At 39.9% G+C, this 21,933-nt stretch overlaps 1 protein-coding gene across 1 annotated transcript in view; it reads left to right on the forward strand.

The window, feature by feature from the left end:
• Positions 1–21,933, forward strand: part of Scgdelta (sarcoglycan delta) — an 810,958-nt gene that overhangs the window by 238,929 nt on the left and 550,096 nt on the right. The window lies entirely within an intron of this gene.

A 21,933-nucleotide genomic window follows, 5' to 3' on the forward strand; every position in this document is an offset into this window, starting at 1 on the left:
GTTCAGAGTTGACTCCCAGGAAGGCACAGATGCTCCTTCGTGACTGCTCTTTCATTTGTTTCATCAAACTAGGAGGAACGACAACAAGAGTAAAGATGCAAGAAGTAACCAGAGCACGCAACTTGTGAAACACCCTGTACTGTATTCCATGCGTCACATTAATTACGTCGAACGTAAGAGGCCGTTCCACAAAATAAAAATCTCGCTTAAAAATTGCTCGTGAGCATGTCAAAAGCTGTTCTGAAACCGAGACAAACTACATAAGGAAACATTATCGGCACCACATCGCATAACGATTGATTTAAGGCCCCCCTTCCCCTCCCCCCTCCAAATTATGTCAAAATACATCACGGGCAAAGCACAAAATTTCAGATTCTTTCTTACAGCGGCGCCTTATCGCTGGCCACAGAAAAGGCATCTGGAGTAAGAAAGAAGGGGGGGGGGGGTAAAAAAATTGTCCTGCAACGCCCTACCAGATTCATGTATCCGTGACACGCAATGTTGCCTATAATGCCTGCTAATTATCAGGCGACAGGTTGTTATTACCGATTATCATTCGGCCATAATAAAAGACATGCTCGCTTGAGTCGATGAGCGTAAAATTTAAAGAGAGGGTTTTTTTTCCCAAAGGGAGAAATTTGTAACGTCCCCTCCCCCCCTTGCCTGAATCTCTATGCAGAGTTCGGTGTTGTCCTACCGTGCCGCTTGAATATAGACGGAGATGGCGATATGGCAAAGTTCTTGTACGCGTATATTGGTGATTTACCGCCCTTCGGCGTGTCTTGGTTGCAGTCACGTGATCTTAACGGTAATTGTTCCTGTGCGGTGAAATATGTCCCGCTGTTTCTCCAGCTCGAAACTCTGTTTCAAAGACTTGTAAAGCTTTCGTGCATTGGAAGGTAAGTCGCTCTTTTGCTTGTTCGGGTAGATCGTGGCAACGTACTTAAGAGTGGCCTGGAGGTTGGCATGAAAAGAGTTTTCCTGCCCCGGCGCGATACAGAGACACCTAGCGACATATCAGTGAACTAGCAATTTTTCTCTGTTGTGTCCTAAACTAGAGGAAGAGCACAGGCCGGAGGGCAGAGGACCTCCCCCCCATGGTGGAAAGACTTGCCACCATGTTTCTTCCCTGTCTTCACCACCCCCTCCCCTTCGTGACCGCTGCGAAAGGGCACCGCCTGTTTCATTTCATTCTGGTTTCGGCTTCTTTCCAGATTTCTCCACTGGCAAAATATTCACTGCTGGCTCTGGCTGGCCACAGCAGACAGTCAGGACCTTCACAAATTAGATTTGGACTGAATAAATTTTGTTGATTACAGTGGCTGCTATAATTATGTAGAATTTCTCTTTGTGCGGTTGAGATTATAAATTGAGAGTAAAGAAGGAGGTAGAGATTATCAGTTGAAAGTAACGACGAATCAAGTAAGAATAACTAATTGAAAGTACGCTGTGTAAATGTATAGCATACCAGTGGCAGTGATAACAAGGCAGAGGCATACTAGTCGCCATTTACTTTCTTTTTTTTGTAGGGGGTTTCGTGTTGATACAAAATTTGTATCTAATAGTAATAAGCACAAACAATAGTAACAGTTATTATTTTAACTACTACGAACAGTGCTGATAATAATTCGAGATGGACGGGAGCGAGACTATTTCGAATTTAAAGGAAAAAGTCTCGGATATGTGGAATGACCTAGGGATAATCAGAAGAGGCGAAAGACAAACCAATGGAACAAAATGTACAACTACAGTAGTAGCAATGATGTAAGGTAACGAATAGGTAAACAATGAACTTACACTTTATGTATTACCCATCTTTTAAACAGCTCAAACGTATTTGAAACTTTCTACATGTTATCATTTTGTATCATTATGATAGGTGTTTCCCCTCGAACTAATATGTATTGTTGTTAAATTCCTTTCTCCTTGCACAAATGTTTATTGCTCTTTCAAGTTCTTGAAATATTTTTAATGTTATTCGTAATACCTTTAATTTGCTGCGTGATTTTTGTGTTATTTAATATTCAGACCTATTACTGATGATGTCACAGAATAGTGACTCACCTGTATGTATATATCTTGTAAGACCTGATGCTATGGTAATTATGGACTGTGTTTAGTTTTTAGCTTTGGCTTTCGCACCCCTCAGGATAAGTCACGTATCATATCTAGTCATCTTGCTCCGAAATAACTACAAGTATTACGGTCACAATGGCAGTCTTACGGATGACGTCAAGATGGAATGTTTACTGGAAACCGAACAATTGAAATGTAACACCACCGAGAGTGTAGATACGTTGATTGATTGGTTGATTATTTTTCGTCGCTTTCTGTCACTTTTGGCTAATCACGACATAAAATGTTGATTACATGGAATTGATGAAGGGATACTCGCAAAGAACATCCGTGCCCTGGCAACTTATAATCCCCACCCTACCATTAATTTCAATTGATAATACCCACCTCCCCATTACTTTCAATTGATAATACGCACCTCCCCATTACTTTCAATTGATAATCCCCACCCTACCATTACTTTCAATTGATAATCCCCACCCTACCATTACTTTCAATTGATAATACCCACCTCCCCATTACTTTCAATTGATAATACCCACCTCTCCATTACTTTCAATTGATAATACGCACCTCTCCATTACTTTCAATTGATAATACACACCTCCCCATTATTTCAATTGATAATACCCACCTCCCCATTATTTCAATTGATAATACCCACCTCCCCATTAATTTCAATTGATAATACCCACCTCCCCATTACTTTCAATTGATATCCCCACCCCATCTAGCTTACGTGTAGTTAAGGTCGGCAAAATTTGTAAATAAATAGAAACTGCCCTGGCAAGGAAATTAATGTCAAATAGATAAAGAACATAATATTTATTGAGTATGAAAAAATGATGTTAGATCCAGTTGACGAAAGTAAAATGCCTGGTAATATTTTGCATGTTATTATAAGTAGTAATAATTCTTGCATAAATCTTCTTTGGTACTGTCATTCAAAGTCGTATTGCTTTCCAATATTTTTGCGGAAATAAACAAATTGCGACTAAACAACAACCTTATTTTCATTACTTAATTGAAGTTATTTTATGATCTCATTATTCAATTTTTGTATTTGGTAAGTCTTTCGGGGGGAGGTTGGGACTCTTGGACCCCCCTGAATACGTTCTTCGCGGTAGGGATCGAGATAAAGTTACTGTGTCACTGGTTCCAATTCACGGTAAATATGCTCTGCTTCTCTACACTCAAACATACACAAACTCATGGCCTTCCTGCTTTCTTGGTTTCTTGCCTGGGAAAGAGGCAATAAATCAAGCTGTGACAGCTACGGGACCTTCTGATGAGGGGACGGAACCCAGCTGTGCAGAGGATTCAAACACCCGCGCGAAAAAGCCCTCCCTTCAGCCTGGGGCAATTTTCGAACAGAGACATCTAGTGGCCAAGTGGCGAACTATGATGAATGAAATTCGGCTGAAGCGGCCGTATCTTTCTCCGTCGATAATACATGACATTTTTAAACAATCATTTTGGGCCGTGCAAGTGACTTTTGAAAGAAAAGCCCTCCCTGGCTTAGTCATAAAAGGATTGAGCATTACGTTAGTATGCATCATAATGGCCATTTTCGTTGGTGCTACCCACAAATCCTATAACCATTCTGTGCTTATTTACGTATTTCCTTATGGGAAATTGAAAAAAAATAATGGTATTTGTGCACATTTATCGAACTGAAATTGCATAAATGTGTCATGTACTTAAAGTTTCATAAAGTAAGTTCACATCCACTGCGTGTTTTCCGGCAAATTTTTGTCCTAAAACGTTATATTCAACAAAATGCAAAAAAGCCCATGTTAAATTTAAGCGCTTTCCACGGCGACCTTCGCCAAACTCCACCTCCCTCTTAAGCAACACCTTCTTACTTATAAGGCCTGCGCGGGAGAGAGTGTTTATATACAGCGTCATCCATGGTAGGTCATAATCACGACATGATGCGATCATTATAGTCACAACTGCATGTTTAAATAGGAGGAAAATTGACTTTGTTTGAGTATAGCATATCTAGTGTGTGTAGAGAAATCTTCAAAAGCACACACTTTTGAATATATTACTGATATCGCATTGTAATTCACGACCTACCACTGATGACGTTGCACGCAGAGATGGTGCTCAGGCCTCATATGTTAGAAGGTTCTTGCTCGGGACAACTACAAAGCAAAGAGCGTCTATTGGGAAAAATGTTCTTGAAAAGGCCACAAAATGTTTAACAAGAAGACATTTGAAACGTGGTAAATATACGAGTATAAAATAACATCTGACATAACCCAAAAGCCATAATTGGAATTGTCTACAGAGGGAGCCTTATGTTTATGTTAATCTCTCGCCTTCTACACCGCGACTAATGTTTTCTAGCATCGTGACACAACGTACATATTGTAAAAGTCTCCTTTTGTCCAATAATATCGATCATTGTCGATATTTTTAGTGTAAAATCAGTACAGCAGAAATCTGAATTGCTAATTCGTGTAAAACATACATGGAAAGATCACTTTTAATAATGCGAAGAGACTTGCTACGATTTCAGGAGTTACATCTTACTTTTTTAAAGGAAAGATTTCCACAGAAACCCTTTCTCAAAGTCAGAAAAGTTGGTGACAAAAAAGGAGGCTTAGAAAACCGCATTTCTTCTTCTTCTTCCCCTCTCACGTCGTTATTTGCACCAACAATAGACTTCAGCAAGTCCCTTTGTTGAAAGTATGAGAAAAGCTGACGAATGTAATCGTAAGTAGAAATAAGAGGAGGGAAACACCTTTGAGGAGAATGACGAGAAAGGAAGTCCAAACAAAGAACATGGGAAGAGGAGGAAAAGGGGGGGGGGAGAAAGAACTCCGGTCATTTTCTTCTCTATTTTTTTTCGTACCTTTCTTTAAGAAACAGCTTCTTTGATTCCCCTCATGATCTTTCGACCTGTCAGAATTCACAGCTCTCTTTTCCCCTTCTATTCGCAAACCGAACTTCTGGGGTATTCTTCTCAAGTGATGGAAGGGATTGGATTGGTTACATAAACTTTCTTTTATATATATTTTTTCAAAGTAAGTTTATGTTTCTCCTTCATCCTTATCCACTTCATTTCCTGTTTCGGCCTAAGCTTTTTTTTTTACCATCAAATTGGAGTTTAGAACAGCTTTTCTAACGTTCTTTCATCAATATTCTTATTATACATAATTTTCTACACGGGAGGTGTGGTGCGAAGTAGTGTTATAAATATCCAGATCTGTTAGCCGTGAAATAATCTTAGCCCACCCTTCTGCCCATCCAAATAGGCTACATGAGAAATGTTCAGAACAATTTAGAGTAGAGGAAGAATCACGCATATGATGAAATATAAATGGAATGAAACAGAAATTGAGAAACAGTAGTGGAGAGGAAGGAAGTGGAAACAAATACATACAGAAATGTAGGAAGAAAGCAATATAAAAGAACAAAGTAAGAAAGGATTAAAAGAAAAGAAGAGAGGAGCGAAAAGAGAAACAGAGAAAGAGTAAGTCATAGAAAAATAAGGAAGAGAGAAGCAGAGAAAGAGTAGGCCATAGAAAAACAAAGGAAGAGAGAAGCAGAGAAAGAGTAAGCCATAGAAAAACAAAGGAAGAGAGAAGCAGAGAAAGAGTAAGTCATAGAAAAACAAAGGAAGAGAGAAGCAGAGAAAGAGTAAGCCATAGAAAAACAAAGGAAGAGAGAAGCAGAGAAAGAGTAAGCCATAGAAAAACAAAGGAAGAGAGAAGCAGAGAAAGAGTAAGCCATAGAAAAACAAAGGAAGAGAGAAGCAGAGAAAGAGGAAGCCATAGCAAAACAAAGGAAGATAGACGCAGATAAATAATAGGCCATAGAAAAACAAAGGAAGAGAGAAAGAGTAAGCCATAGAAAAACAAGGGAAGATAGACGCAGAGAAAGAGTAAGCCATAGCAAAACAAAGGAAGATAGACGCAGAGAAATAGTAGGCCATAGAAAAACAAAGGAAGAGAGAAAGAGTAAGCCATAGAAAACAAGGGAAGATAGACGCAGAGAAAGAGTAAGCCATAGAAAAACAAAGGAAGAGAGAAGCAGAGAAAGAGTAAGTCAAAGCAAAAGAAAGGAAGATAGACGCAGAGAAAGAGTAAGCCATAGAAAAACAAAGGAAGAGAGAAGCAGAGAAAGAGTAAGTCATAGAAAAACAAAGGAAGAGAGAAACAGAGAAAGAGTAGGCCATAGAGAAACAAAGGAAGAGAGAAGCAGAGAAAGAGTAAGTCATAGCAAAACAAAGGAAGATAGACGCAGAGAAAGAGTAAGCCATAGAAAAACAAAGGAAGAGAGAAGCAGAGAAAGAGTAAGCCATAGAAAAACAAATCAAGATAGACGCAGAGAAAGAGTAAGCCATAGAAAAACAAAGGAAGAGAGAAAGAGTAAGCCATAGAAAAACAAAGAAAGAGAGAAGCAGAGAAAGAGTAAGCCATAGAAAAACAAATCAAGATAGACGCAGAGAAAGAGTAAGCCATAGAAAAACAAAGGAAGAGAGAAGCAGAGAAAGAGTAAGCCATAGACAAACAAAGGAAGAGAGAAGCAGAGAAAGAGTAAGTCATAGAAAACCAAAGGGAGAGAGAAGCAGAAAGAGAAGTAGTCATAGAAAAACAAAGGGACAGAAGCAGAGAAAGAGTAAGTCATCGAAAAACAAGGAAGAGAGAAACAGAGGACGAAACAAATATACCTAGAACTATAGGAAGAGAGCAATATAAAGGAACAAAGTAAGAAATGAATAAGGGAAGAGAAAATTAAGAACAGCCGTGGTATGCAAAATTGCTGTTTGGAAGTTACATTTTTGCACCATGTTACATATTTAACTACATGCGTCACTATATTTTACTACGTGTTATGTCCACATTATATAATGTAATGCCACATAATAGAAATTCAGGTTCCAAACATCACAGTGAAATTTGGTGACGAAACATTGCACAGCTTGTTTATACTTCAAATTTATGTTTACATGTAGAAATAATCAGATTGATTTCATCGGATCAAATAATTTCACAACTCTAAACAAACAGCGAAGCAAATCAACATTATGGGCTCGAAAACCAATTTGGTATGTACTAGGGGGAACAAGAAAGAGATAATTTAGCAAACTCTGAGGAATATAAAGCGATTTAGATGTCAGTGGGAGCCGAGAAGGTTTGTGTACATGAATCGTTTACATATAACCTCTTCGAAAAATTAAAAAAATCCCAACGCTTCTTTGGAATCTTCAGTCCGTAAAACATACCCATTACATATTTCGATTAAGTTCATTTATTTGCTACTAGATGTCACCCGTATTTACACAACGAATTACATGCCCCTACGATCCATTTGTTGTCCAAACTTCTGTGTGTACCTGTGTAAATATATTTCTTTTTTATTACGCAATCTTCTGCTGATTCTATTTTGTATTTGTTCACCGATTCCGCGGTGTAATGAAGCAATATCGCTTGAATCTCCAATTGTATTTCGCAGATATCTATAAACGGGATAATCCGTTGATTCCTATGCATTCTGGCGAGCAGGGAGGGTGGGGAAGTTGCATAACCGTCTAGGGGATGACATAACGTGTCGCATCGAACAACACAGCAAATTGAGACGAATGTATGATTCGTCCTAATTTCAGTCTCGGGAGTGTAAAAACATATCCTACTGCCAACCCTGCGGTAAATCGTTATCGTAATGTGGCTTGGTGTTGGGGCGTAATGAAAACCTCCCATGGGGTTCTTCGTCCGCTGTTATGTCAATTACAGAATTAAAGCAACACTGGTTGTGTTTTGTTTTTGCTTTTTTGTTTTTTTTATTTAAATAAAGAAAAATTGATAAATCCAGTTTATTTACGGATTTTGGTTTGTCGTGTTTGAGGAAGTAATTCCGAACGCGTTGGAGCTGTAGTCATGGCGTCAATTGTAGTGTTTTCAAATATCATGGAAAGCTCTTTCAATATAGCAGCTATGTTGAGTGGTATGGCTTTATCATGTATAGAGAGATTCCTGAAAACCTGCCATTCGAACAAATAATACGATTTCTCAGACGCACATATATATGTTGACATTGACTTTGTTCTCGCAGAGGACAGAGAATAAGTTTCTTGCAATGCTTAAGATTTCTTCATTAACACGTTAAGAAGCATACTTCACAGGATACCCAAACTTATGCATCTTAATTCTTTTTTATGTAGAAATTCAACTTAGTGTGTCATATGCAGGCCTAGTTATAAATAAAAACGTGTGTTTATATTTTCTTAAAAATATATATATATGTATATTAAATAACCACCATAAAGACCACAAAGCTAAAACAAGACTTAGAATGGTGGAGGGAATATTTCCTGAAGTAGTTGCCACTGTTTTAAATACCATACAGCAATTGTGTACGTACAGATTTCAGAGAAAATGCAGGCCCAACCAGGAATCTAAGCTGGGTCTATAGCATATCTTGACATTGTTCTACCAACTGACCTACAGAGCCAGGAATTTTATAGCAATGTAACAGTATGCCAAAGACCCGAAAGTCCTGGTCGAGCTTCCATTTTTCGCTAAAAGTTGTACGTAGTACAGTGGGATGCATAAGTATTACGAAGCAAATTGTCCATGTTTATTGTGTGTGTTTTACGAAATGAGATATTTAAGAATTAAAAAAAAACGCTGACAACTTCTGCACCTTAAAAGCACGAACGATACAAGAGAAAAAATATTGAAAAAGCGTCATGGACAATTTACCTAGCAATACTTGTGCCACCCACTGTACACCCCTGTGTGTATCAAACAGTAAGATGCCAAATGTGTATTTTGGCCAAGAGAGAGTATTTCTTGCCTACTGGGGAAGGAGAGGGTCGGGGGGGAGTAAGCAGAGTGATTCGATTGACAGAGGAACCTTCTCCCTCCTGTCCCTCTCTGAAGTCGCCTCTGCTACTTTGCAGCCGACTTTCGTAATGGAGTGGTTACCGTAACACGCTACGAAGACACATGTCGCAGGTACGAACCCTGGATAATGGATGATGCATTTTGTCTGGTGTATTTCGCAAATTCCTCATTCCTCCTCGACGGACAGATTAACACAAGATGTAGAGGAGCGATTTCAAATATATAAAAAATAAAGGAATGGAAATAAACTTGGCAAAATCAAAATACTTTTTGTCACCCGGGAGAGCCCGATTCGAATCCCGAATTGGGTGATCTAAGATCGGAAGTTTTCCGGCTTTGTCCCCACATAAAGCGGCTCTGGTGTTTTCCCCCAGAATTTAATAAATTGGTACGTGAGGTAAAAGTGGCCGGGGCGTGGTGATGATCACATCACCTCCAAAAAATGACCGACATCGATAATGTGTGGGGCCTACCCCCCCCCACTTCTTCCGTCATTCGTACATGCCTTCATAGCACGGTGCAATGTACATAAGGAACGTTACCTCTGTTATTGTCCCCTCGTGAGTATGAAGGATTCATTTGTCTTTGTCACTGACTAAACTAAAGAGAAGAAATAATGATAAATAAATATGAAATGAAAAATTACACCCTTCTGATTGTTTAGAGTCCAGCACAGATATTTCTGCCGTGCGATGCGCGACACAACTCAATAAGCAGTGTTGCTAATGGAACAGATAGAAAAATCGCTGCAGTGCGCCGATGCACAGCTGTTACGTACAACAAGAAAATTAGAGAATTCAGGTCTATCTAACGTTGAGTTTTAAACGTCATGCATTATACCAGGACTAGGATTAATATGTACTAGCAAGTGGCTTTGTATGTAGCTACATACATATGGACTAAAAATTCGCAAAATATGAACTAACACATACGTAAAATTACCAAAAATGCTGCAAATCATACGATTCCTTATTTGAGTGACTTCAAACAAAATAAAAAAAATATTATTTTCTATTGCATTATTGCACTGGTGACGTTCTAACTGTTCACTCCCAAAACCCGTATACACTGGTACGGAACTGCAACGGCAGATAATATAGTTGTCGCGTTCATTGGTTCCCCAGGCGGCTGCCTTTGGAATCGTACCCTGCCCGCCCCTCTCCTAATGAGCCAGGACCTCCTTAGCAATACCACCCCAACAAAGCTCCAGGCAACGCGTTGTTGCCATGCTTTAAAAGGGCGGCGGGGGGAAGTCGACGCGCTGCACTCAAAGCATGGGACATAAATAAATAAATCGACACAGATAATTAATTATGGTGTTTCATTATTTCTGTGACCCGAAAATACATCATAATAATCATCTGATTCGTCCAATCTTGCATAGCATTTTATAACGTTTAATAAGAGAATTTAATGTGGACCAAGTCTCGTCCAAGTAAATGAGTTTGCAACCTTCTGAACGCAGCTCCTGTAGTCTCCGTAGAATCTCCAAGTAACAATTCTCGCGGATTCCATTATTACATTCTTTTTCCTTAAGCGACCAAACCGAAAACCAAGTTTTTTTTATTAGTTCTCGAAGCGTTGTTTCTTCATAAGGGAAGTCCGACACACTTTTTAAAAGTTGCAATAGTTCACTCACTGTCGGTGACTGTCCTTTACTATAGAACTTGTAAATTTCGCGTCTAATGAAATCGCAAGTAAACTCGTCCAATTTTGTTAAATTTTCTCTTTTTATTTCCAGGCTTCTTTGGTGTGACTGGACCTCTCCGAATCACATTTCGCACGGTTTTTCTGTCTAACTTTAATATTTTGGCTGTCTCTGCAATGGCTCCTTTTTCTAGCTTTTTCTTTTCGACATATTCGTGCACATTACACACAAATAACTGACTTTGTTTGTTCAACGTTTTGGTTTTGGATACTTTTCTGCTCGGTGCTCCGGAAGTGCTTGGTTGAGGATTATCTTGGTTCGTTGAATGATCTGGAACTTCGGATGTGTCCCACGGTCGCCACATGTCGATACAAACTGTGTTTTTCCGTAATATTTCTAAGATATAACAATAAACTAGATTGAAAAAATACACTTGTCAATCCAAGAATACGAACTCGCATACGCACCTCACACCGCTCTCTTGTTGCGGAGTTTGTGAAAGGCGGCGAAGAGAAGGTCTTGGGGGATGAAGTGACTTGGCAACGTCCAGCCTGTTGACAGCATGCTCACCCTGCACGCGTCGCAGGATTGCAATATTCTCAAGGGTGGGAGGATCTGGTTTCCAAAGGAAACCGGCGCGCTTTGATGCCGCCTGGGGATCCAAAGAACGAGGCAAGTATAACATGCCAACGTGTTAAACCGCGACAATTGGACCACAACACTCCGCCTCAAGCAGTATTATTATTTCCTTTCTGTAATCGGCGACAGTCGGTTGCCTTTGTTGTACATTTACAAACGATGCCGACTTCCAAAACAATAACAACATATACTGCCACTAGACGATAAGCTGCGCGGCTTTTTCTTTTGCTATGAACCAGGGCCGGCGCTAGTCATTTTGCCTCCCTGGGCGGGGGCGGCAGATGCCGGTCCATTTCGACCCCCCTCCCCCCGTCATTACGCAGGAACGGGAAATTGAAAATCAATATATTCCTAAGTAAAACATCAAAATATAAAATAAATAATGAGACTTCTTATGCTATTTTAATACTATTAAGCGCAAAAGAATATCTCGCTCGACCACACTTTTCAATAGGCTTATTTTTTTCTTCTCTTCAAATTTTGCCGCCCTGAAAATTTGCCGCTCTGGGAGGGGGGATGGCACGGTTCGCCCTCCCCTTCCGCCGGCCCTGCTATGAACTTGGTCATCCATCAAAGCATGGCAATTTTAACACAGAAAACAATATGCATCGCATTAACCAGCAAAAATGAAAGCCTCCTCTATGCCATTTCTAAGAACACGCCGGAGCCAAGAGTTGAAATGCTGTTGAAGCCACATAATTTATTTATTTTGAACAATTCCAATATTATGAAATATGAACAATTTGTGAATTAAACCTGTTGAAATATGTAAAATTAAGTATATTTTCCTTAAATATGTAAAAGTAAGTATTTATTAGTTAGAAATATGGAAAAATATTGACAATAAAATGTACCTTAAATCACTACAAACATTACTATTCGCAAAGATATCACAAAATTTCAGCGATATTTCGTCAAACTAAAAGTATGTATTTACCTATAAATCCTAGCCCTGATTATAACCAGTAGATAATTGAACACAGCTATGGGTTCGGTAATTGTCTACAGTTCAGAAGCACTCGCACACAACGTCAAACCGGTCAAATACTTAGTATAAAATAAAAATATGGTGCTTCCAATCCAACAAAACTCACCGTCGCTTTACCTGCCTTTCCCCTTCCGTGACAGAAATAGTGCTTCATTATTACAGTTGGCAACACTAGTTACTAGCTAGCCAATGAACATGCACTGCATAAAAGAAGCAACCACTACGCCGTGCTATATTGCCACATTACCGTCCCTGCCGAACGGTGTGAACCGCGGCTGGAGCGCTATTCAATTGTTTTCAATGATGTTTGCGCGAGTGTCTTCAGGAATGGAATGACAATATGGCAACAATAGCGAAGGTTTTCGAGCAGGGTAGAACACGTGAATGCTAAGAGAGAGGGAGACGAAACGAAAATTGGTATCTACGCAACGGCAACGATATGTGTGTTGTACTCTAACAGAAAGTCAATAGATGGAGCCAAGTATTAAATGAGTTTTTGCATCAGATTCTGTTAACAATTTCTGAAATGTAAACACAGATCCAGGAGAAAGAATCGAACGTTTTATTGGCTATTATCTGACGTATTCTTGCTTGATGTGAATGTAGTGCTTAGAAAAACTTTACAATTAAAACCATTGTTGTGTTAGTAGAATATATGTTTGATTAATTGATTAGAAAATTGCGTTTAACCATTTTTGTAGGATATCCGTCCTGCGGGTTTCATTTTTTCTCATACTGTAAAGAATCATTCTATGTAAAATAACCTAAAGCTGTTTGCTCTAATATTTTCAAACAATGAAAGTTTGTGTTGATACTCTGACATGCTGGTAGTTCGAAATATGGTTACTGCGATTTTTACTATTTTCATATTATTCATTTGGTATTTGTTGAAATTTGAATTATGGTCTCTTCCTCATATGGTACTTTTCAGGAGAGTAAAGTCTTACATTGCAGAAATATCAGCATAATCTCAGATTTCGATGCATTAATAAACTTGAATTTTGAATCATTTTCTTTTAATGAAACAGGGGAGTTGTAGTTTTGCAATTTAGCACTTGAGGAAACCTGATTAACGTGAGTCTGACAATCAGTGCTAAGCAATTAAACAATTGGAAATTTTTGTTTTCAGAATTTAGGGTCATCAGGTAAAATTATATATTTTTGTAGGCCGCTATTTCTACATAAAGACTCAATGGGGAAATGAGACATCGCATGTAGCAATGTGAAATATATTTGTAGGTTTTTGGAAAATAAACAATGCGAAATAAATGCAGCAATAATAGAGGAACAGGTTAGAGTTATTATAATATAGGATAAATGCATTGTGTAGTGATGAAAATAAGATAGGTTGGGCTCCGAAATTAAAATGACATTAATCACTCTGTACAGCCAAAAGTATTAAATTATGAAATCTTCTGCTAATCATGTAGCTTTTACTCATTCATGACTCTCCGAGATCCAAATCACTAAACTCGAAACTCCTGTTCCCCAAAATGTTCAAATACTTTTTTGAAAAACCGAAATCTGAAATACTAAACAAATATAGCAGGTCTGTTTCCAAATACCAAATTATGAGTTTAACAACACACAATCAGCTAGAATTTAAAAATTATATATATATATATATATATATTTTTCCAGGAACATCTATTAGAGTAACAAAAAATGTTTAAATATTTTGGGATTGTATTTACCACCATGAGATAAACACAAGGAATCCTCCTAGTCTGTAAGCTAACGAAGGTCTCGTCCTAATTGCGAACAGTCCTAATTGTGAACACTTACTGCCTATATTACCTCCAAGAAATGTGTCCTAAAATCATGTCATTACACTTTTCTGTCTCACCCTTTAAGCTTTTTATGAGGTTTGTCACTCTTGGATGTACTCTACTTAGCTCACTGATATTTTGTGGTTCCTTCCATCCATTGAATTATTTGTCCGGTGTCTCTCTTTGACATTAAGGGTTTTCTAGACATTATCACAGGAACGAAAGTCATACGATATGTCAATCAGGTTGCTAGTCAAACGAGCTCTCTCTCTGGGTCTCTACCGTAATTTGTTTTTGAAAACAGGTTTTTCACTTTTATGTGTTCGCATTTATGACTATTTAGGCATTGTTGAGATATAGGACTGTTCGTAATTGGGACTGTTCGCAATTAGGTCTGTTCGCAATTAGGACACAACCCTAAAAAAGGTCCTCGTATTGTCGGTTTCTAGCCGATGTCCTCGTTTGGCAGGGTAGACAAACCTGTGTGAATGTGTGCATTGCCGTTGTCCTTCTTCCTCAAAGCGCGACAATGAGGATGAATGATGATTACATGAAATAGATGAGAGACCAAGCACAAGGGAGCACTCTGGCTCATATTATACTATTGTAGACGGGGCATAGGGAATCTAATTGGCAGCATACAACCCTGTCTTCAGCCAATCCTGAGCACAATTGAATCTCTCATTGCATCTCGCACGCAACCAACAAATTAATTATTGTATATCTTTCGCCCCTTAGTTTCTGCCCGGCAGCGAAAATGCCCGAGGTGGTCTTAACTGACTAGTGATGCTCATCACACCTTGCTGGCCGCTTTTGTGTCAAATATCGCGTGCGTGTTATCGATTACTTTGGCGCCAATTTGGTCTTTATGCATGTAAATTGCAGTTTATTAAGCAGGATTATTAGTTGGGATTGTTATCATTCCACCTGCTGACAATATAATCCCCCAGAATTACGCCCGCGTGTGGGATGGATGTTGCAGAAACCGTGGGGTCAGAAGTTCGCTGATTGGATGGAAAACTTGTGCGCTGGTACCTGAAACAATTGTCTGATTTTCTTGTTTCGGTTAGTTTGGTCTGTAATTGTAATTTATTCAATTTTGGTTGCGAGTAGGGGATGAAGTACTTGTTACCCCCGTAAATAGTATCCTATTGGATTAACGGCGAGGCCAATAGTGACAGGAATAACAGATTTTGCCTTATCACATGGTGAAAAGCGAGTGTGCACTCTGTCGCGGGAATCTGTGGAGCAAACGAACGAGAAGAAGTACTCTGCAAAGTACTGACTTGAGATGGCTCGACCAATCAACTCGTGAAAGGAGAAAGGATTGCATGGAGGAGCAACGTGTCTACAGTTCGATATAGAGTACCTGCCCTGAGACACCTGCCTAAGAGAGATCTGCTTGTAAAACTGCATATTAATACTCCAGAAACTCGTAGATACATTGCAGATATGAAATTGTTATATAAGATCATAAATGGGAACTTAAGATGCAGCATCCCACTCCACGAACTCTCACTCAGAGTGCCTAGACATAAAACACGGAGCAAGGAAACTTTCCACACTGCAACTCCCAGGCTCTCACTCATACAACGTTCACTATTCCATAGGCTACCGAATCAGTTCAATATAATCTCAAACCAAATAGATATATTCACTTCATATTCATTTTTTATCAGCAACATAGATAAAATTGTACATAAGTAATGCTTTTGTGAAACTGATCTATTTACAATGGTACTTTTTTGGCTTGTTTTATTCTTTGTTTATTTTATGTTATACTTTCTTTTGTGTTTTTAATGTTAGTCTATTGTTTTACTGTTGTTTCTTTCTGGTTTCATATGGCTTCTGCTGTACTGGAAATTTCTATAAATAAATAAATAAATAGTGGAAGTCCTGATTCGAACGCCAGTTCGCTATCTTTGACATAGCTCGACAGGAGGCCGACCGGACGCGTGTCTGGTTTCGAGCCAGCACCTGTTTTTTTTCTTTCTGAGAAGCGCTGTTGTAACTTTTACCTGCAGTATTTAGTCATGCAACATGAACGGCAACGACGTTACACTCCTATGTTCTCCACACTGTATAAAGAAAATAGCACAACACAATAACATAACCTAGCTAAGATAACCGCACGTTATGAAATCTGTAAAGAAACTGAATTGACAATATCTCATTTACTCCGTGTGGACTTGACGCTATTTGTGGGAGTTTTTACTGGGCTCCACGTGGACTTGACATATGGTTGTCAGAGAGAAACTGATCTCTCGGAACTTTCTTTGAAGTAAAGTGTCGTTCGAATCAGGACTTCAACCTTACCAGCCGTTTGCAGCTCTGCTTCGCTCCGCCCACTCGCTTTCTCCCCTTCTCTACAGTTATGCCAGGCGTTGCTCCACAGACTCCTGGGACAGATGTATTCTTCCCATTTTATTGGGTTTACACTTTCACAGTAACACAGCAATACCTTGTCCTTGAACTTCGAACCCGATCAGTGTTGGTGGAAGTGCATTGAAATTATTTCTGTGTATTTTTGGTCTTCGGTTATAAGGCGAACGAGAAAAGGAAAAGAGAAAAGCGAGAGAAAATTAGAATGAAAGAGAAAAAGAGAGAGAGAGAGAGAGGAAGAGAGATAAAGAGCATGTATCGAAACTACTGTCAACAATTACAAAGAAACAAGAACCCTCCCAATTTCCAAGGAGTATGTGGAGGTGTGTGAAAGACATCAGAATGATCCAGCATTTGTAGATTCGCTTGGTGGGCTCGCGGTAAAAATGGGGGGCGCCACCTTAGCCAACATCCTCTTCACATTCTTTAATCAGTGATCAGGAGAGATTTTCAGAATAATATATAGTGCAAGGATCTCACATACACACACACACACATGATTAAAGAAAGAGAGAGAAAAATTGATAGGTTTACTGAACAGAGAAAGATACAGCCAAAGGAACAAAGAAATCGAGAGAGGAAGTGAAACAGAAAGAATATGATTGATAAATAGAGGAGGAAATAAGAAAAGAGTGAAAGGAGAGAGAGAGAGAGAGAGAGAGAGAGAGGTAGGTGGATAGAAAGAATGGGAATGAAAGATCAAAAGATAGAAAAATAAATAGAGAATACTAATGGAAAATCTCAGCATTCTCACCGAAGGCCCGACCGTGACACATTGACGTAACACTATGTGCCACATCGCCTATTTCTGGTTAAATCAATGCCTAACTTGCGCCTTTGTGCTTGTTATTACCTTTTTGGCACGACAGTACTGCGAGAGGACAGTCGGATAGGAGAGACGCTGCTTTGCAGCAATGCCATGCATTATGCTTGAGTGACGAAGAACGACGAACACTGCTTAGTAACCAGAACTTTTGGGAGAAGTCCCAAATGCATGTAAGCTCTTCAAGGTACTACAAGACCAGTCCGGTACTGCAACGGTCATGCAGTTTTACCTTCTGCATACACTCATTGCTAATCTCTGCTAACTTTGGTACTGCACTCTACAATTATCGTGAAAAGCAAAATGCATGTCCTTCAGCAGATACGCTTGTGAAGAAGGCAGAGGAGTAACAAGATGGATCCCGCACTCTAATTAGCAACAAGGACCTCCTTTGGAAAGCAATGTCCAAAAACTTCCCTACTCCTTACCCCGGTTCGTCACGGCGACTTAATGACCGCCTCCTCACCATCCCCCGTTCCTGATGCACTACCAGTAATTAGGGATGCGATCATTTGGACTGGGAAGTGGCTGTTTTATGGAGGAGGGACTCGCTCTTCGTTGACGCTGGGAGTGTCGACAGCCAAACAGTAGCCGTAACTCTGGAATGAGGCATAAACGCAGGGAGACCCTCTCGGCTGATAAGATTGCCCGAAAGAGTGAAGCACACACACTATCATCGTGACGTCAAAAGGCAAAGAGAGGGAGCCATTTTGTTTTCCTGAAAATGAAACATTAAGAAGCTTCTATCACGGCAAAGGCGACAAAGTTGGATTTATAGGTTCCTAAAGGAAAGTATCCTTAGCAGATGCTGCGGGCTGGGAAGACTTGCACGAAAGGGACTAGCTTTCCTTGATGAGCTGTAATTGAAGATGGATTTGCAGATCAGTTTCCAAGAGTTCCACACCTGGAAGGAGCATTTTTCACGTTGCCTCTTCTCACAATGCAACTTTCAACATAGTAATTCTCATTTGAGGATGTTTTTTCTTGTTCGCTTTGTGGTTCTGTGTTCTACAGTATTCGTTCAATGGAATCAATTTATCATGATTTCTCCTTGTCAACTGGCGCTTATAATTAAGAGGAGGTGACTTTTAGCTTGAAGGTTTTGCAAACTAACTCGTATACATCACAGAAATTTCCTCGATTGGAGACACGTTTAAAGAGAGATGCGAACTAGTTATGTGTGTCCGACCTGGCTATCAAACCAAGATTCAATTAGTTCATCTCATAGTTGTATGTGTATTTGGATTAGAAATTATCGTTCTAAAACATATTAGTTTACTCGGTATGATTTCACGAAATAGAAGTGATGCCGATATTGTCGATATTGTTGAAGCTCTCGTTTGAGTTCCTCAACCTTATATCGGATATGCTGCTTGTTGGTAGAACTGCTCAGATGATCTGCAGATATATTGCCTTCAACGATATATCCATATTCCTCTGGCATAGGCATCTGTTGGCACACACAAAGCAATTGCGTGTCTTTTTGAGCTGTTACAGTGTGCACCTCATCACCATCAGACGTACCCTTTCCCCCCATTTCCTCTTCACCCTCCCGCCCTTCCTCAATCTTGGTTTCCTTTTAAGTGCAGTTAATATTTAATGGCTAAGTGATACTGTAGTGGAATTAATGTCTTATGGACTGCCATAGAAGAGTCTGAGAGAGTCGTTAGAACATGTACGAAAGGCGGAAGATTGAAATGGAGGGTAGGCAAAGAAAGATTGGACGTGGAGGATGGGGGAATTTGCCTGCATTAGTGGAAAGGGAGTAAGGCAAGGACCTGGGAATTGAGGTGGAATGGAAAGATTTTTCCATTCAGGGGTCTTAGGCATCGTTGGAAAAATGCAAAGATTTGGAAAATATATATACAAGAGAATGATGTTAATAGATTAATACACTTTTAAGAGCGTAAAGTATGGATATTTATTCTTCACTTGGAAAACTATCAAGTGAATTTTGATTTCGGTTCGCTTGCAGCTACTTCTGTGACTATAAGATCCAACTTTAAGCACCAATTCAAAACTAGCTGAATAGTGGCTCCATCCATATTTATTAAAGGAAACAAGAATTGGAACTTGTCCATACATTATACACATTAATGTCCTTTATTTTTATTAGTTTTTTTCTTTTGTATTCCTCCTGGTGATATAGTGGCTGAGGCATAACTTAACTGCAGTACCAAAGACACTGGTTTTGGTGTTGCTTACGCAAAACCTTTCCGTGTTTGGCTCATCTATCATCTAGTAATCATAGACCCTAATGGATCCTCATCTTCTTGAAGAATGTGAGAGAACATAGGAGTTGTTTGACAGTCCACTGACAGTTGTATGTAAGGCTAACCGTAACTAAGGAAAAGCTTGTTGAACTGTAAAGATTTGAGAGGACTTGACTGGACTTGAACCAAAGTACTGTTACTGTCTAGCATGTTGCGATAATAAGTAGACAGAAGAACCCAGTTCGTTTAATAGTAGACTCGCGACCTCGCCAATCAATGTCCCGGGTTCAATACCCGATTGAGGCACAGTGGTTCGAATCCCACTTGAAACTATAGGTCCAGTCCCGATTAGCTTATCTGGAAAAAATGTGGACTTCAGCGAACGAAATGTCTTCGAGCTTTCAACATCGAAGGTTCCGACTTGGAATCACAGCATGGGCATGAGTGTTCCTTTATGAACTGCATCCAGGCAGTGACGTCACGCGCTAGGGTGTTAAAATAAAATTTTATTCACAAATTTAGATGTAGTCTAGACGTAGAATTAGATGGGAAACAAACATAAATATATCTCGCTTAGACACGATTGACTTGACTCTTGACTTCGTGACGAGAAATGATAACCACTCCTTCAAGAAGCCTGACTTCTCTGCAATTGAAAAGTAGGTACAGACGTACAGTGACGGTCAATAAAAATGGTACACCTAGATCCTAAAATATTCTCTTTCCTGCAAGGCGTTTTGAGTGATGACTAACTATACGACGGTGGTAGAAGTTGTCTTTTGAAAATTTGCCGTCCAGTTAGGCAACACACATAACGCTTGCAGGGAAGCGTGTGTTTCAGTATCTAGCTGTCCCATCTTTATTGCCGCTGACTGTACATAACACATCATATTTCTGGTTTTGTTTCAGAAATTCCTAAATGGATTAACAGTGTGATAGCAAACACCACAGCTAGGACAATCTATACAGTCCTAAAACATACCCACGTATACAATATAGCTTGCAGAGGTTCATTATTATAGATAAGGAAGGTTCAGAGGGGAATCTTTCCCAGTTTGCCCCTCCCAAAATCACCCACTTAGGCAACCCTCCTCCCCAAAGCGCCCATAGAAAATGGCGCCAAGAGGAAGACCGATTGTGTGGATATAGGGAAGAAGGCGAAGGAAAATAGATTTTGAATCTTTTCCCATTACAAGCGAAGGCATTGGAGGCTTTCCTCCTCCCTCGAACTCCCCAGGAGCATCATTTTCTCGCCCTTTCCAGGGAAGTCCCGAAAGGGATGACTATGCCAAGTGGAAAGTATCAACGAATCTTAGTCGTGGAATGGGGAGTCGCTTTTCTCTTTTGATCCCTTTTCAATTGGTGTTCGGTCTTGGCCACCGACCTATGACCTCCTGTCAGCTGCACCAATCATGGACCAGCCTTTTTTCGAGTCCGAGTGGGGTGCAAGCAAACATTTTTCCCAGTGGTGCAAGGAACACTTCTCTTTCTCTTTATGTAAGTTATATGACGTCGCTGTTTCACATCTTGGGTTAATCTTGAGTTTGATTTGCTGTTTTAAGTCCACTTTGTGCACAATAAGGCTAATCGGGACTGGGCCTACAGTTTAAAGTGTGATCCGAACCGCTATGTGCCTCCACCGGGTATCGAACCTGGGACCCATTGATTACAAGGCGACGACGCTACCACTGCGCCATCGGAGATGCCAGGGGTTGATCTTGACAATGATGGTGAATGATGAAGGGCTGATGCGGGAAACAGAAACATCCATATCTTAACCAGGGTTTGAACCTTTGACCTCTGCGATACGTCGACCACCCCGGCAAGGAAGACTGCAAACAACACTTTTTCAAAGAACAGAAAGGCAATGCTTTATTTTGGATTATTTGAAAAGGCAATAACATTTTACATTCCACGTAAGAATGACAACAGAATGTAAAGATTCACCACTCGTTTTCCAGGAGGGAAAATGCCCCCACCCCTTGTCCTCCGTTGGATACGCCCAGGTCACTTAGCTCTCGCACCGTTGTCCCTTGACGCTACACTCTGTCCCGGGAATCTCTGGAGCAAGCGAACGAAAACAAGTCTCTGAGCAAGTAGTGACTCGAGAGAACTCGACCAATGAACGAGAGGAGATATGAGTGCATGGAGTTGAAGACGAGGCTGCAGATTACAGCACCGCGCACTGCTTTGCTCTGTCCAGCCAGTTTATCCCCTTCTCTACCGCTAGCGTGACTTTGCTCCATAGATTACCTAGACAAAATGTAGTTCTGCCATTTAACGTGGTCGATTGTAATTAGTTTTGTAATTCCATGTAATATTGGAAAGATGATTTAATCACACAACGAAATGTTCGATCCGAGTAAAGTAATATGTATTGACAAAACGTTTGATGCTCCGAACAAACTTATAGAACTCCTTGTCTTCCTCAGAATTTTGAAGATGCATGTAGCCTGTTTGTGCAAATAGGTTAACCACGACGAAATAAAAGGCCAATGATGGTTGTGTCGGTCTGCCGCTCCGACGAAGTCATGT

Source organism: Lepisma saccharinum, chromosome 3 (genome assembly GCF_977018435.1).
Source record: "Lepisma saccharinum chromosome 3, izLepSacc3.1, whole genome shotgun sequence".
Taxonomy (NCBI): domain Eukaryota; kingdom Metazoa; phylum Arthropoda; class Insecta; order Zygentoma; family Lepismatidae; genus Lepisma; species Lepisma saccharinum.